The following is a 15,816-nucleotide window of genomic DNA, read 5'->3' on the forward strand; positions in this document are numbered from 1 at the left end:
AAGAGTGACTGCTGCTCCTGGAGGAGCTGGACAGACAGGGAAAAGCTGATGGCATTGCAGTGATAGAGAGAGCACTGGAGCGTGCTGCCCCAGCTGAAGGATGTGCTGCCAAAACTTACCAAAGGGAGCAGGGAAAGCTGTACAGGGGGTTTTACCTCATTAAACCTCACAAAAACTAAACTGGGCCTTAGGACACACTTGCAACGAAGCAAGTGTTCTGTGTGGACCTGGCAGCATTGCCTTTGTTTTTCAACAAAGATCACAATAGATTTCTAAAACACTTTGAATGTGTTTAAAATGGTGAAGTTTACTAGGCAAGTAGGTACAATAAAAGAAACATCTCTGCAAATGGAAAACCCCCAGGCATATATGCCTTTCTAAATGCTATTGGAATTTTAAACTCTGATAATTGCTTTGTAATGTAAGCAATTGCATTATGAGCATGAACAGCACAGCCCATGCATCACCACGGCTGCACTTTCAGCTGTTCCATCAGTCATTTCCCTCACTCTGATTGCACTAGGTTAAATCTAACTCATGGCTAGGGCTAAAGTGAGTTTATTTAATGGACAAACCTGGTTTATCTGTGGTTATCTGTTCGAGTCTGGCAGAGGGAGGAAGCCCTGCACAATGGGGCAAGGCTGGGCACCAGCTCCAATGCTGCCAGCTGGGAACCTCTTCTGGCATGGGAAAAGAGCTCCAGCAGCATTTCCAGAGGGCATCAAACCCTTTTAGATTTCTACAGCCATGATTTATTTGAGACCACTAGAACAAGGCAACTTTTCTAACATAGCAAATTTCCCTCCTCAAAGCGAAACAAATTGAAATGGAGAAGGCTGAAAACAAGCCTGGCTGCACCTTTGCAAGCTGCTGTTTCTTTCAGACTTGCTCTTCAGAGGCTGCATCTAAAATATATTTGATCTGCCCTGGGTTCTCTGCATTCCTCCTCACCCATCACCACCCAGGCTGATGTCCAGCAGCCCACAGCTGCCCCACACAACCTCCTTGCCCCAGGGGCAGGTGCCAGGACAGAGACAAGAAGCTGCCTTCCTCCCCTCCACCTCTTTTATGGATTAACAGACACTAAATCACAAAAAAAAGCGCAACCCTACACCTGCATCAAGGAGGGAATGAAATGAGAAGGGAAATTCCTGAAGGTGGAGGAAAGGCTGGATTTGGTACATGGCAACCAACAGCTCCCCAAAGCTGCAGTAGGATCTCTGTGGTGCTGGGCTATAGGTGACCAACTTATTGCTGTTAGGTCCTCCCATGAGTTTGCTGCTTATGCTTTTCATAGAAAAGGCTGAAGTTGTGTGGTGAGTGCCTGCTGTTGTGCTTCTGGAGTGAAAGTTTCACAAAATAACACCACAGTTTATGAGCAATGGCCTGGAGATGAAATGCTGTGTTTTCTCTGTGTTGAGGGCTCTGAAGCATTTAATTGAAAATCTTTAGCAACCCTGTACTTAGGAAGAGGAGCTGGGAATTTGACAGTAGGTTTTCGGTGTCAAATGTGTGCCTTTTGCTATTTCTGGGGAGAAAAAAAAAAGAAGGAAACATAAGCCTAACTGTCTAAATTGTGATCCTATCCAGCTTTGCAAATACTCAGTAAAGACCTGCTCGAACATAGGTGCCCAATTCTGCAGTCAGGCTTCCTCCCAAATGTCCTGACACCCCAGATCCCAGGAGGGGAATTTTGCTCTCCCACATCCTTGGGTTTGGGGGACAAAAGCAAAAACTCCTTCTTCTTGTGTCCTTCCAGAAGAGCCATCCCAAATGCAGCCACAGCTCTGAGCTTCCTGCTGGGTGCTCAGGACTGGGCACATCCCACCAGAACTGGGCAGGGTGCAAGGGCTGCACTGTCCTCCCACCCATCCCAGCATGACAAGGCATCATCCACCCTTGGGACAGGAGTCTGTTTTAACCACTCCTGTCCCATGTCCCAGACCTTTTGGCCATGTTGCTGTTGCAGTCATTATTGCTTTGAGTGCTGGATTTTCTGTACTTTCAGTTCCTCAATTACATTGATTATCACATTAAACATTCCTGGTACTACAGGCAGAAACTAAAAATAATAAGCTTGTATCTTCCTAATACAAATGAAACCCATTTGTACTACTAAAAGTAGCAGGTTCATTGTTTCACAGTAATGAAGCTTTCATCTCAAGAGATTCAATTCATAAAAAATACTTGCCAAGGCTTCTCACATGTTCTTTTTTTTTTTTAACTGCCATTAGCAGTCCTTTAAGTTCATCTCTTATTCAGCATTAGACCAACAATTGAAATAAAAGGGAAGAAAGACAGAAAAGCAGAAAAAACCCACCACTATCTCTGATGGGAGGGACCTCACATCACCCTCAGCCAGGCAGCCTCGTGCCCACCCAGGCTGAAGGCATTGTGCACCTTCCCCTGCTATAAATAGCTGCAGACACCTTTGTTCCACTTCCCAAAATAGCCACACATGGCAAAGGAGATAGGAAGAGCAAAACACTGCACATGAGCTCTGCATTTATATTTATAAATACAGATTTGTAACCAAACCCACGCAGGGTGGGCAACAGCCCAGCTGAGGAGATGCTGTCTGCAGGCATCTGCAGGGGAACCAATGGAAGGATGCAGGCACCAGCTGAGGGGTGAGGAACAAGCAGGTTTTGATGCTTTTCCACTTCTCTCCATGACATGGTCCAACTAACAACACTGTGATTAACACACACAACAGAAAAATTGAGATCTGGCTGCTCCAGAGTTTCAGCAAAGGTAAACAGTCCATCCTCAGGTCTGCTCACTGTCTCCATAGGTCAGGACAGACTTTGAGGGAGCATCTCCTGCTCCAGAAGATTGTGTGGAGGGGCATGGCACCCAGGCTCTGCTCCGATGCACCCAGGGGAGATGAGGTCCTGCTGCCCCTAGGCAAAACAAAAGTGATCCTGCTTTTCCCAGCCTGGTGGCTTCTGGTGACAGAATGGCACTGGGTGACAGTGCTGCTGGAGCTGACCTCTCTCCAGCCTTCCCTCCATGAAGGGATCCTGGAGATGAAGCCAGCCAGGACATGCCTGCAGACATCCCTCCCATCAGGGGCTCCATCTGCTTCCCTTCCACCAAGAGGCACAGGCTCACTGATCTGAGGGCAGCAAAGGCTTTCAAACATCAGGAAGGAAACATAAAGGCAGGAGAGAGGTAGAGGAGAGGTTTCCCCTTGTAATTTCCCTTCAAGCCTGAAACAGCAGCACCTGACCCCACACAGCAGGGTCTCACCTGCCCATGCCAAGCCTCAGCACCCACAGTGGCAGCAGGAGAGCAGGAAGGGGAAGGATGAGCACCAATCTCCCCTTTTCTTCCTGACTGAGGTGGAAGTCAGGCCTTGCTTATCAGAATTTTGATTATCTAAAAACTTGTCCCTTAATCAGAATGAGGTCATGTTCCTGACATGTTCAATTGCATCAAAAATGAATTTGAATATATCAGCCCTCATTTATCAGCACCAGTTTATTGTCACCCATATTCCTTGATAAGTGTAGGTCTGAGCACTTTTTGGCATTGCTGGTGTGGGCACCACATTTACACCCAAGCTTTTTCCTCTTAAAATTAAAGAACCTGAGACCACAGGTCTGAATATAATCAGGGTTGGATGAGGCATATGATGCTGGATTTCTCCTGCTCAGATATTAGAGGTGCCACAGCACCTTATGGGAGAACAGATTTTGTCCCAAATTGTTGACATCCATGGAGTATAATCTCTCTACTGCCAGAGCTGCCTGGAAGAGCCTTCCTGCAGCTGCTGGTGCTTCCCAGGGCTGGGCAAGCTTTCACAGTGAGCTCAAAACCCTCTTGCAGGAATGGAACAGCATCTCACGGATCTGGTGCTTTGTTGCTGTTTGTTGCAATGATTCAGAGGAATTAGTGCCATGGAACATAAGGCAAGTGAGGAAATAGAGAGGAGGATGTGGGTTGCCCAGTGTCTGCCTTGTGAGCCTGCCTTGCTCTTCATTCTCCCTCTGTTCACTTCTGCCAAGGGCTGCTGGAAGGGTTTTGCAAGAGAAGCCTAGGAGTGAAATTAATTCCTGATTTATCTGGTGAAAAGAATTGGAAGCAGCTCGGTTCCACTCATTTAGAATTTGATCTGCCCTTCACTGCACCAGTGGCTCAGTGTCACTGGAAGCCCCATACAGAGCAGGACAGTCCTGCTGGGACAGGCACAGCATGCACAGGGAGCTGGAGCTTTCTGGCTGCAGGTGAACCAGACATGCACAACATGAACAGTCACTTCCAGCCCAAAACCATTCCCTTATCCCTGAGGAACCCCAGGCAACTCAGACTTCCTGGCCTCTGGCATCCTTCATTTACAACGACTTTCTGAGCACAATTACTCACTATTTCAAACACAGATCGTTCTTAGCCTCACCTTGGATCAACTTTTCCAGCAATACTGATTCCTAGGAAAATAACAAATCTTCAGTGAGCACCTTCCCTGGAGCTCGAGCAAGCAGCAGAGCACAGGCAGCAGTTTGCTGTGTGTGAGGAGGGGGTCAGGCAGCAGGGGCTCATTACCAGAGCCAGGGGGCAACCAGGCAGCATCAAACACACTGAGCACACCTCCTGCAGAAAGTCACCCCGGCTCTGAATCTTTGTACTTGGCAATCAGTCCCACGCAAGGCCAGAAATCTGGCTTATTAAAGCATGAACTGCTGAACTCCTCATTAAATGCCAACCTCATCTTCTCCTGGGGAATTATTTACCCCACAGATGGGGTTACTGACCCTGGAGCGGCAAAAAGGATTTCCAGCAGAGATGAGGCAATTGGGGCACATTTGCCATCCACAGGGTAATACTGTGCTGTCTCACAGAGAGGCTGCTTCCCACACACGTCAGAAAATATCCAGTATAGCTGCGTGCACACAAGGCATATGTCTCTGTATAAGGTATCTGTATAGTGTGGCTCCTCTTTCTGCTTCCACCGTGTTTTATCTTTAAATTGGGAGAGCTTTTTAGTAGCAAATCATCAGAGAGGAACTGCTAGTTACCAAGGAGATTCTCTGATGAATCAGAGACTGACTGGTATAAGACCTAGACAGGCTGGAGCTTCTTAATTTGCGAGACCTTACATTTTGAAGAGGGGGAAAAAACATCCTGCCACAACTAACTGTGGACCTCCCCGGCAAAAGCTGCTTTTCCTTTTGCCAGAGAAGCAAACAGCGGGAGCGCAGCGTGGGGAATCACTGAGCAGCCGGGGACCAGCCGGGAGCGTCTCTCCAGCACGTCCTCGACTCAGAAAAGCAAATACCACCCAAGGACAGAGTGGTCCGATGGAGGTGACTGAGGGAAAGGCTGGGGAGCCCCTGATTTCACAGCAGCACGGGCAAGGGCGCGCAGGGACGAGCGAGCGCTGGAGGAAGAGCCGCACGGGCGCTCCCGCACAGCCCTGACAGCCCGGGGAGCAGAGAGTGCTGCCCACGGGCTGAGCACAGAGCCAGGACTGCCCCAGCCCTGCTCTCCTTGTCCTCCTGACTCCTGCAGCTTTGTCCCAAGGAGCAGGTGAGGGGGATGAGCTTTGCCAAATGACAGAGAAGGCGCCCACTCCTCACGGAGCATCCCGCCCTGGTGGAAATGGCCATCGCACCCCAGAGGAGCCACGGCAGCCAGGGATGTGCGGGCAGAGCAGGCTTCAAGGAGAGTTTTTATAAATGTGGGGAGAACGAGGAGCTTCGCGAAATAAAGTTTGGAGAGAGAGAAAGCTCGGCTTATTTTTGGGTTGAGTTTATTCAGAGGGTCTTCACACCCACTTCCTTCTGACAGCTTGTTTCTGTGTAGATGCTGAATTCTGGTGCTTTGCCTCTATTTAAAAACCAAAAGTAATTAAAACTTCCTGGGAACTGTGAAAGCAGCAAGAAATACTTGGACACATTGAGAGACAAGATATTTGGAAGCCTTCTGCTGGTAGATAGGCTGTTTTTCCCAAAGGTGGCAACTACAGAAGTTCGTAGATGAGAGGGAAAATCTCCCTGTCACATCCCATTGAAATCTCCATTTTAGGCACTGCTGCTCCTCTGCTGCTCAGGTAAACCTGATCCTTTTGGGGGGGAGAGCTGCTGGATGGGACAAAGCATTTGGGATGGGGATGGTGGGAGAACTCAGGGAAGTACTGGGGAGTGGAGAGTAAAGATGTCTTAGAGCACATTCGGGTTCTACTGCTACGTGCACACTGGAAAAGGATTTCCTGGAGCAATTACATCTGACAAGAGGCTGGCACCAGCCAGGCTTTAACCGAGGAGCCGAGTGAAGGACATTTTATTAGTCAAACAGTTTCAAGTGCTGCTTTGAGTTATAAATTACACTGGCTCATCTGAGGAATGCATTCGCTGCTGGTAGCATTTGTGGGCTGGAGCTAGAGGTTTACAGTAATGTCTAACTGATGCATATTGTGATGTTTCAACTTATTAGTGTACCCTGTGGACCTCGTTTGGAAAGCAAAATACTCCAGAATGCTGCAATAGAGACTGAAAACAGCATATGGAGTAGGGAAGGGACACAAGAAACACTCCCTGACAGTAAGCTGCTCTCAGAACCACAAAGAAAAGCTGTCAGGAAATTCCAGGCTGTGGCTCAGAGCCAGGGGGGAACTCACTGTCCATTCCACTCCAACTTCACACACAGGAGTTCATACAGCATTCATTGGCAGTGTTCCCCAGCTGAGTCAGGCAAACGAAAGGTGTAGAAGTAACAAAAACAGACTGCCAGCTTTAATGCACTTATTGGGAGCTTAGGTCTTATTTGATTTCATATTTATGATCTTTATTTATTTTACGGTGGACTTAAAGTCATTTATATGTTTGCATTTAAAAAAGAAAAGTACTGAGGAAGCTGTAACTGCACACAAACTTCCCACTCACTGAGCACAAACTTCCACAGTCTCCCTCAGCTTCCAAGCATCATGCTACACCACAGCAGTGCCATTACTCCAGCCCTGGGCTGAATGGGAATATCCATATTCCTCAGAAGGCATTCAGAGTTTGTCCAAATGTGTACAAGCAGCAGAATCTGCTGGAACAGGAGTTGTATTATACACAGTGATTTGAATCCAAAAATAGCAAACAGGCAGGTTAGGGATTTATGAACAGAAAACCTAAGGCAGTGAGCATTTAAACAATTTGGGTAAAGACTTGAAGCTGAATAGAACAAGTGTCCATATGGGAACTTAAATCTTCACTTGCACTTTGTAATAACATGATCTGGAAAGCCTTGGATGTTTCTTGCTTGTGATTTTTGCTGCACAGTGCAGTTGGTCTGAGCACAGGGACCAGCAATAGCAAATCCCCTTGTGGTGTGATCCCTGGGCTGGAGCAGTATCTGCATTCTGCCTTTGCTTGTGAGTTTTGACTGCAGTAAATGAGTAGGAGATTGACAGTGGTCTGAACAGTGGCTTTGGAGTTAGGTTTGTCACCATAAACATTTGCCTGTTTGTGGGGAATAAGGTGGGGATTCATGAGGAATGTGTAAACTGCCAGGTGAAGGAAGGGTGGTTTCCACCAAGCAGTGGTGCTTGACAGCACATTTGGTCCCTCCTACTAACCTGGTGTGGGAATGAGGAGAGATTTTGTTAGATAACACTAAAATACAAAGAAACTGGCAGAGCTTGCTCCAGACCTCCACACATTCCTCCATGGTGCTTCTGGGCAATCAGTTATTCTCGGCACACAGAGTGTCTGTTGCTGAGCACGGAGTCCAGGCACTGGGGAAACTTATGAAACAGCCATACAGATTAGCTCTCTGTCATAATCTACTCAGTCCCACTGGAGGAAATCCTGCCCTTCCCTAGGAGGCCTTCATTGCCCCACTGGAAATCTTCTTATTCTCCAGCAGCCCCTTTGCAGGGCAGGTGAGGTTTGCCTCACAGGGATGCCCTGCACCAGCCTCAGTCACTGGGTCCTCACCACCCAAAAAAAGTGGGTGGATGGATGCCATAAGGTATTTTCCCTGTGTCCCCAGCATGTCCCAGTGGTGTCCTAGTGTTGCCTGACCTCAGCCACCACCCCAGGAGCCCCAAGGCTGCAGTGGGTTGAGTCAGCCGGGTTTAGGAGCAGGACTCAGGACCAGCCCAGCACCTCCCATGCCCTGTAAGGCAAAGCTCTGTGCTGACACAGCAGGGTGGTGCAGGACCATTCCTGACAACCTTCTCTGAATGACTCACATTGCATCAAGGGGCTCTGGGGGGAGCCTGCAGCCAGCACTCCTCAAATGAGAGAATAGGATTTACAACATGGGGCCCAAAAGAGACAAGGAGCACAGCCATGGGAAAGGAAAGCAAAAGGCCTCACCTTCAAAACTGGTAATTGTTTCTTGTTTCCCTTTCTACTTTTGCTTTTAAAGGAGCACCCCTTCTCTGGGGTGCTGCTTTGCCTGCCAGGTGCAGACTGCTGGGAGATCCCAACACCAAGCACAGAACTTTCCAGGTCCAGTGCCTTTCAGGCTACTATCCAAAATGCCAGAGGCAACTTGGAACAGTGCATGTATCCAGAGTGCACCAACATCTCTTCCCTTTACACTTCAGGATCACTTGGTAGGTCAGTGTGCCCTGAGCCAGATGCAGGATGTTGTGCCAACAGAGGGCAGGGATAGCAAGGAAGTCTCCTGGTTTTTTTCACACTTGTTCAGAGGCTGCAAACACAGAAGTCCTGATGCTTGAGCACCCTGCAGGTGAAGGGCAGGCAGAGACAGCAAAGCCCAGTCAGTAAAGGGGTCTTCATGAGCTTCCTGGTATAATGCCTGAGGGGACGTGCCAGAGGTTCCCACTGCCACAAGAGTGTCCCTTTGGAGCTCTGCAGCTCTGTAGTGCCTCTTGGGCTGAGAAATCCTTTTGGCTCCTATCATCTAGTTTAAATGCAACAAACATCCTCCCCTACACAGGTGCAAGCCACAAGCACCATTATTCTGGACATACAAGCCACTTAGAGCAACACTGCCTCTCTCTTAATGGAAAAGAGGCATCACAGCAGTAGCTACACCATGGACCATTAACTTACTGCCAGGCAGATTGATCCTAGACTTTAACATGCATTTAACTGGAGGCCCAGAGCAGAGGTATTGCAGTGCAACTGTGGAAATGCACTTTTACAGGAACAGCTTTAGTGCCAGTTGAACTCATGGCAAAGCTGCCTCTGGCTCCTGTTTGGGCAGAGACTTACTTCTGTGTGTCCAAGCAAACACTGCCAGGTGGAATATTTGGTTGTTAACAAAAAGTATGAGGCAGTATAACTTCACAAAGTGTTTCACCAGAAATTAGGCAGAAAATTACCTAAATGTCATTTATATAACATTTCCCCAGTACAGAACTGAAGATCTTCACTTTCTGATGCAGATGTGGGAGCATCAGCACATTGATATTCCTTGCTGGGCTGCATCCAGATCAAGTTGGCTCCACTTAGCACAACACAGGCATATACCTGCTCCTTACTGCCCAACCATCACCTCACAGCTGTACTGCTGGGGCGTGCAGGAGGGATGAAACGCCAAATTTCTGTATAATTCCAGTTAGTTTAATTAAAACATGCTTAACAGAGCCTTGCCTCTTTCTAAAACAAGTCAGTTGTATCCATCAGTTGGTAAGCTGATCTTTTCAACTGGTATGTGTCCAGCAGCAGATATTTTCCTAAATAGCAATGGAGATTTTAAATTGCCTTTAAATAGAGCTTTCAAAGATCCCCGTTTCTCAGCTTCTGTACTGGATTTGAGCTGAAGAGTAGCTTTCCACACTAGAAATGAGACAAACTTGAAAAACTGTCCATTCTTTATTCTGCTTTAATTCTCAACTCTGTTGTTGATGTGTAAAGGCTTGTGGGGAGATGAAATGCATCCATATGAGGGAAGCACAAGTGAAAAAGCACAAGTGAAAAATCTCAGAAATATTTTAAGCCCATCCATGTCCCACCCACACACTTACAGTCGGGTTTATTCTGCTCAACACTGTAGTCTGATCCCTGCTAATGACACAATTAATTATCTATGAGTGAAACTGTGAGGTGTTGAGGAGCACTGGACATTTCAGAGGCAGGGGAGCATTTGGGAAGCACTCCAGCACTGCCAGATCACCTGGCAGGTCTCAGCACTGCAGGCTCCCCTCCAGGGACCAGCAGGTCAGCATTTAGGAGGCAAAGGTTGTTCCTGGGATTTTCTGTCAGCACAAGGTCTTAGTGTGGAAAGAAAAGAGCTTTCTCCCCTCACCTCATCTCCAGCCCTCTCACTTCCCACTCAGCACATGTCCATCCTTCTGTGTCCTCCAGCTCTGTCCTCCTTATTAGATTTCCCACCCAGCCAAATTATTCTACCTCCCCAGCTGTCCTCAAGTTAAGGCACTACATCTGATACTACAAATTGCATCATTCTCACTCTCTTCCCTTCCCTCTGCTCTCCATCCCATGGCTGCCTGCCCTCCTGCATTGCCCCACACCAGTTCCAGGGCTGTCACAACATTCTTATCTGAGGCATGGTGAGCTTCCAGCACCTCGAAAAAACCCTCCAGCCAAATTATTAAAACCATTTAATACCACATCTGACTGGTACAGGCATTGAACTACTTTAAATGATTGCGTTTCTCACCAGTTACAGATAAAACAGACCCTTTTAATCATTTTTTAATCATTAAGATATGGCCTGATGTGCATTATGAGATTATTAACAGCCCCGTAAGTGAAATAACAGATACAAGACCAAAAGCTAAGTCATAAGTGTTCTCAGATGCCTGTAGATTAATCATTTTATATCTCCATAGGAGCATTCACCAAGGCTTTTCCATTATCACAAAGTCTTAAAGCCACAAGACAGCTCTGTTCCCAGCTCTGCCTTTCCTACAGGAGGCAAAAGCAGGGAAGGAAAGCACTTGTTTGCTTCCAAATAGAAGCTAATGAAAAATATGGAGCAGGATATAGAAGATTTGATTCCTCATTTTTCTGTTTCATTCAGTGCAGAAACAGTGCCTTGGTGTGTCTATCCTCTACAGCAATTACAGAATTAATACTGCATTTAAAGTGGTTTTTTCTTCAGTGCTTTCTTGGAAGTACACATTGACTCCTGATCTTATGGGCTCAAATTGTATTGTTGGTGTGTTTGAAATTGATTGCAGACTCCTGATCCATAAAAATAAGCAACACCACAAGCAAAACAAGAGTGCAGGTGCTGCTGAAAAGTGCAGTGACTGCTCAGAATCTGAGCTTGTGGTTACACAGCCGGAGACAGAAACCCACAGCCTCCTCCCTGCAGCACAGGCGCCAATTTCCCTCCATTTGGGGATTAAAGAGATGCCCACACAGCAGTGTCTGAGCTCTGTGTACCCCTGTCGAGTGCTCTAAGTGCTCAAGAAGCAGCACAGCTTGGTTTTAATTGCATAAGCACACAGCTTGTTCAAACTCCACTCAGGCCCACACTCGAGGATCTGAAGTGGTCTTTGGAGCAGGCACAGCCCCGGATGCATCAGACTCCTTTGCATACACTTGAATGCTCCCATCCTTGCTCCTGGGGTGCAAATCACAGCATTTCCTTTCATGCTGGTGAATCAAAAAGACCAGCAAATTACTGGTGTCAGGGTGGTCAGGGAAAGCAAGGCAAAAATTTGAGCAGAAAGGCTCTACCAGGGTTCACTGTAAATCATCAGGAAGAGTTTAATCCATCTCCTTTTTATCTTTACAAGCACACACAATGCAGAAGCAGTGCATTCTATCAGGGCACCAGGAAGCCATAGCACTGCTCCCAGCCCAGTATCTGCAGGAGAGACCATCATGTCACACACACCCATTGCAGACTGGCCATTTTTGGGTTTTTTTTGTTTGCACCTGACACGAGCACCCAGCCACGCTCATAAGTCAGTCAAAGCATCTGCAGCTTCCACAGGCAAACACATCATGTGAGACAAATGGCTCACTTGTCCTCACCATGGTTAATGGCCATGAACTTGGAGGCTGAAATCTCAATTCATGCCAAGGAATATGATAATCATCAATAAATTCTGTCCACAAATAACCAGAGAAGTCCTGAGCTGTGCTACGGACCAAGGATGGAAAGAAGACTCGTTTATGCCTCAGTCATTCGTGATCACTCCAACACTCCCAAAATTGGCTCCCTCAGAATTATATTTAATGAGTTATTGCTATAGCCTAGCCCAGAACAGCTCAGTGGTATGTCATTAGATCTGCTGTCTGACACTACAGACAGCTGCTCCCACCCAAAATCGCCCATCAGAGCACATGCACTTGTTCAGCTAGGGGCAGTGCCTTCAGAGCCTGAGCATCAGGCCAAGAACAACCAGGTACTCAGGTCAGGCCATTAGAACCCTTAAATACCCTCTAGTCAGTTGTGCATATGCTGTGAGGAAAGGTTGTTTGTTTAGGGGAGGCAGTCAGCTGGGAGAAGGGAAAGCAAGTCCCTTGTCCCTGATCAGAAGCATTACAGACTGGAGCTCCCTTTTGTGGGACCGTGGCCAAGCTATTGCTTCTCCAAGGACCTGGCCAAAATCCAGCCCTTAAAAAGCATTATCAATGGCATGTTGTTAGGTGTCATGAGGAAGAAGATATTACAGAAATATGGGCTATCATTCATTATTGCTGCCAATTTTATAGGACAAATGTCAGCATAAAACAGCCAAGGCCTCGTGTTTCTGATGCCAGCAGGAGCTCACAGCCCTGGAAAAGCAGGTCAGGCACCCTCATGCTTGGCACCAGCTGGGGACAGGGCCACCATTGAGGGTCACCACAGACAAGAGCTCAAATGCCCTGCCAGAGCTCAAATCTGTGTCATTTTATATCTTTCTCAAAGGTACTTTTTCTTCCTCCACCTTTAACTGAAACCCCTGACTGTGCTTCTCCCAGTGAGGTGACTTGGTGCCCACATTTATCCTCTGGCTGCACCCTCATGTTTCCCCCCAGGCTGTTTCCCCATCAGGGGTGTTCACAGGACCACTCAGTCTCAGTCTCATGCTGCAAACCATCTGGTACAGGCAGCATCAATCAGCTTCCCTCAGGCAAGGTCTGATTATTAACAGTGGAATTTTCCAAATATTGACTCATTTTAGCCTAAATAATCTCATTCTGTTGTTATCTCCTGCAAAGCTGGCTCTGCTTCACCTTCTACAACACTTCAAAAGTGACTGAGCTGCATCAAAGATATCTCACTTGCAATAGCACCAGAACCAGGTCAGGTTTAGTAGAGTCCATCAGCTAAACTGAAACTCCCGGACCCCCATCTGCTCCTGTCAGGCAGTGATAGGCATAAATCAATACACTCATTTCTGCACTCTTTTTCCATGACTGCATGCCTACAACAGGGAGGGAAGCACATACATTGAGCCTTATTGAACTTCAATGTAGATCACAGTGAACACAAAAAGTGGCATCTTGGTGCGATATAATGTACACATTTCACTCCAGAGGGGTGCAATACAGGGAGTAAAGATATTTTAAGATGCAATGTACATATAAATAGGAAATACATCAGAGTACTGTACACAGTAGCTTGAAACACAAAGAACAGTTTTCCACTTGCTTGCAGCTCCCCATTCTTTGGTCCAACACCTCTTAAAAAACGCAAAAAACCCTTCAAAATTTCTTCAAAACATCTCACAAAGAGATGCCACAGAACAAATACCCAAGACTCCCTCTCTCCTGGGTGAACTATTCCTCTGCTCTTCATCAGCTTTGATCATGGGCACCTGGAACCCACAAGCACCCAGCTCATGCTGGGCTGATTGCTCTGAATTGCCATGGTTTCATTAAGTTCAACAGATCTCTAATGATAATCAGTGTCAGCTGAGGATGCAGGAGCTGTTTCTGCTATTTATTTATGAGCCCAGGCAGTGTTTGGAGAGTGTAGATAAAAAAAAAATTCATGTTATTTTTCTTATTAAGCCTGAATTCAGGAGGGCTGTAGCTAAAGTTAACTTGCTTTCAAGCAAAAGGATTTGCTTTGTGATACATTGATTCTACTTCTGAAATTCAGGTATGAGGTTTAGCATCCATTTACTTTGACAACTTCAAGGAACAGCAAGCAGGAGGTAGAAGAGGTTTTGGATGTTTTCCTGTTGCTAAGGAAACTTCCTCGGTGGTGGCTCTGTGCTCACCACAGCTGGGTCACTTGGGCTTTGCTTCTCTGAGTAAGGGGTGAGTCATGGCTGGAGAGTAAATGCACAAACTTCTTAAGGAAAGCTTTTATCGTGTGCTTCCACTCACATGAGACTTTAAGCACTGGGTTTGGGGACTAAAATCTAACTCAAGACCCTCAAGTGAGCATTTAACTGATTTGGAACCTGCCTTTGATATATATCTGACTGTCTCCTCCAGGCAGGCTGCCTTGCAGTAAGTCCTCATCATTCATTTTAAGGAGTCATGTCAAGACCTGCATTACATTTGGGATTTTAAAACTCTCTGAACCCCCAGACTGGACAGTCTTGCAGTGCTCTTTTCCCACCTCTGTTCATCTCACTGCTTTGCAGCAGCTGCCAGACCAGGAAGAATTCTGGGTTATTATTTATTTGTGGATCTCAACAAAAGCAGTGGGTGTGTAAAGGTCAAGGGTCCTCCACACCCCTACAACATCCCCTCTGCCAGACATGTCTTGAATTTATCAACAAAATCTTTTAATATTTGACAGAATCATTTAGGTTGAAAAAGATTTGTAAGATCATCAAGTTCAACCATAAATTCAGTACTGCCAAGTCCACCTCTAAAAGTCCCTAAAATATTTTCCATTTTCCCTACTGTCTTTTGTGAAAATGTACTTTGGCAAACACTTACCATACTTCATTTACCCTTGATTTTATAGGCCTTGCCAGAGACATTTCCTGTATACTATGTTAGGTGCTTCCATTTGATCATAAAAGCTGCCATTTCCCCAAACATCAAAACATTTCTAGACCTCTATATAAAAGTCTCTCGCAAGTAGAAGAATGAGTTTTAATACTCTTCTCATTAGTTTTACAGGAGGTTTGTTTGTTTTCACAGTAAAATAATTGCTGTTGCAATTTATCAGCCACACAAACAAAGTTGTAAAGGCTTGGATAGCAAAGCTCACTGTAAACCTTTGCTACGTGAGCTGCAGTACCCCCTCTTAAGCTTGGGGTGTTTGGCCTTAGGATTCCAAATTATGTTCCAAATTTTCAGACATTCCAAAGCTTGGAAGGTGAGATGAGTTAATACCCAAACCTACCTCTACTCTCGAGGCAGCACCTCTAAGAGAAACCTGATTCCATCTGGTGAACCTTGGCTCAGACAAATGATAAATTCATCTGTTACTGCCAGCTGTGAAACAGCAGGGAGCTTGAGACGAGCATCCACAGCATTCAGCCCCACAGGCCAGGGTGTTGTTCCTGTTTCTGGATCTAGACAAAAATCCATCAGCCTTCTGGGAAGGAAGAAGGTGCAAGGGTTAACAGCTCAACAGTGCCACAAGCTGTCCTGCCTGTCATGATGGGACTCTTGAGGGAGCACTGCTTCTGTGATATTTTTCTTATTTTCTTCAGCCTATCTGCAAGAGAAGGTCTAATCTTATGTGATATCAGCCACATAGATGAGACAGTGTGGAAATGGTTTGTGCAACACCCATGCAACCACCAGAACACTTTGAGTGTGAAGATTCAATGACAATTCCTCAAAGGTCCTCCCAAAATTTAACCCAAAGCCCTCAAGTGAACATTTGACTTTACATCCACTGATTATATCTCTAATTATTTATAAAAACAATGACTGATTTCTGAACCAAGATTTACTGATGGTTTAACAGCTTGGCATTTGAGCATCAGTGACTTTGTTTCACGGAATTTTCCCACCCATTCCCTTAACTAGA

The 15,816-nt window shown here is 46.4% G+C and overlaps 1 protein-coding gene across 5 annotated transcripts in view; it reads left to right on the forward strand.

Annotated features, from left to right (window-relative positions):
- Window positions 1-15,816, forward strand: part of LOC310913317 (calcium-activated potassium channel subunit beta-2) — a 142,310-nt gene that overhangs the window by 88,560 nt on the left and 37,934 nt on the right. The window contains exon 1 of one of the 5 annotated variants that reach the window (XM_083868646.1): window positions 6,017-6,052. The exons of the other annotated variants lie outside the window; for them this stretch is intronic. The gene's annotated coding sequence lies outside the window, so the exon portion shown is untranslated. Of the gene's footprint in view, window positions 1-6,016; window positions 6,053-15,816 lie in introns of those variants that run through there. 5 annotated transcript variants of the gene reach the window in all.

This window comes from Zosterops lateralis (genome assembly GCF_965231275.1).
Source record: "Zosterops lateralis genome assembly, chromosome: 10".
NCBI classification, from domain to species: Eukaryota; Metazoa; Chordata; class Aves; order Passeriformes; family Zosteropidae; genus Zosterops; species Zosterops lateralis.